The 1,493-nt window shown below is 34.2% G+C and overlaps 1 protein-coding gene across 3 annotated transcripts in view; it reads left to right on the top strand.

Moving 5' to 3' along the window:
* Window positions 1–1,493, top strand: part of ZC3H12B (zinc finger CCCH-type containing 12B) — a 500,390-nt gene that overhangs the window by 398,586 nt on the left and 100,311 nt on the right. For all 3 annotated transcript variants that reach the window (XM_017512145.2, XM_017512143.2, XM_017512144.2), the window contains exon 4: window positions 202–371. The gene's annotated coding sequence lies outside the window, so the exon portion shown is untranslated. The remainder of the gene's footprint in view (window positions 1–201; window positions 372–1,493) is intronic.

Below are 1,493 nucleotides of genomic sequence, written 5' to 3'. Positions count from 1 at the left end.
AAAAAAAAAAAAAGTGCTACATCTGGAATAAATACAATTATTGAATAATTAGCGCAATTATCTCAGCCTTTGAGATCCAAATATCTTTCTGTCCTAACTATAATACTGAACTTTAAATGGGTAAACGGTGTTTCAGTGGTCGATTTATCAAGTTCTCATCAGAGGTTTGCCATTCTTCTAATTAAATCTATTTTACCCAAGGCTATGGACTCCTTTTGACATTTCTGCCTCAGCAGCAGAGGATAAAAGCCAAGCTGTGATGGATAAGTCACAAAAGTAAGAAATACAGACGTGGACTACAGGCCTCTAAAGAAGAACTGAGCATGCTGAGGATCTATGACAGACATTGGACATTTATGAGGTGTTAGGAGGTGAGTATTTTTGTGGTTATTGTTGTTGTCATTGTTTTGCGTTTGAAAGGGTAAACACAAAGATAAAATTTACCTTTTTGTGTTTGAAAAAGTAAATAGTAAGATGACCTGTGTAATATGAAAAGTTAAGGCATTTTATTTATAAGAAAGTGAAACTTTCTTCCATAAAGTTTGAGGCATAAAAGCAGTGGTGAAAATCTGAACAAGACAGCTAATTAAATTATCTTATTAGGTTGAAAATATGTAGGCTTTTGGAGTTAACAGGAAATCATCATAGGAGTGGATGAGAGGAAAGAGATTATTATTTATTGAACTTTGCAAATCAAGTACCAAGACCTTTACATGTGTTACCACATTTAATCTTCATAGCAATCCTATGATGTAGGTATTATCATCTCCATTTTGCAAATAAAAAAAACTGTCTTAAGCAGGTTATTTAACTTGCCTAAGATCATGTAGCTATAAATTTTAGGGTTGTGTTTTATATCCAGATCTCCCTGACTTCTAACACTCTGCTTAGAAAGAACTAAATATCTAAGAATAAATTATGATTATACCATTTCATGCTTTTCTTATGAAGAATTCTACCTGTACTTTGTTATGCCTCTACTTCATTTAGTTTTTGGGGTAAAGTTTGTCACGGGGTATATTCAAAAAATACTTCACAATCACACTATATGCAGGTTTTTGTTTTGTTTTATTTTGTTTTGAGACGGAGTTACGCTCTTGTTACCCAGGCTGGAGTGCAATGGCATGATCTCGGCTCACCGCAACCTCCGCCTCCTGGGTTCAGGCAATTCTCTTACCTCAGCCTCCTGTATATGCAGTTTTTTTAAAAAAAATAGCACTAGAGAAAGAAGCAACCATTCTCAGGAATAAAGCATTTGTGTTTTATTTTCTTTTTCCTTCTGCATTTTTCCATGAATTATTAATGCGTAAATATATAAATGAGACCCGAAATTTCCAGAATGTGTATCCTTTGTAAGTGAAGAAATGAAGCCTTCCAACTTTTGAGATCTGTTTGTTTAGCTAAATCAGCAATGCAAGGTTAGTTCTGATTGCTTTTAGACTTGTGTTGCATACTTTTGGACGCTTGATCAGTCTAAGGAATTGAAGTCTCTT

Source organism: Cebus imitator, unplaced genomic scaffold, assembly GCF_001604975.1.
Source record: "Cebus imitator isolate Cc_AM_T3 unplaced genomic scaffold, Cebus_imitator-1.0 Scaffold463, whole genome shotgun sequence".
NCBI classification, from domain to species: domain Eukaryota; kingdom Metazoa; phylum Chordata; class Mammalia; order Primates; family Cebidae; genus Cebus; species Cebus imitator.
The sequence above is the reverse complement of the archived record's forward strand: the minus strand, read 5'-3'. Positions and strand labels throughout refer to the sequence as shown.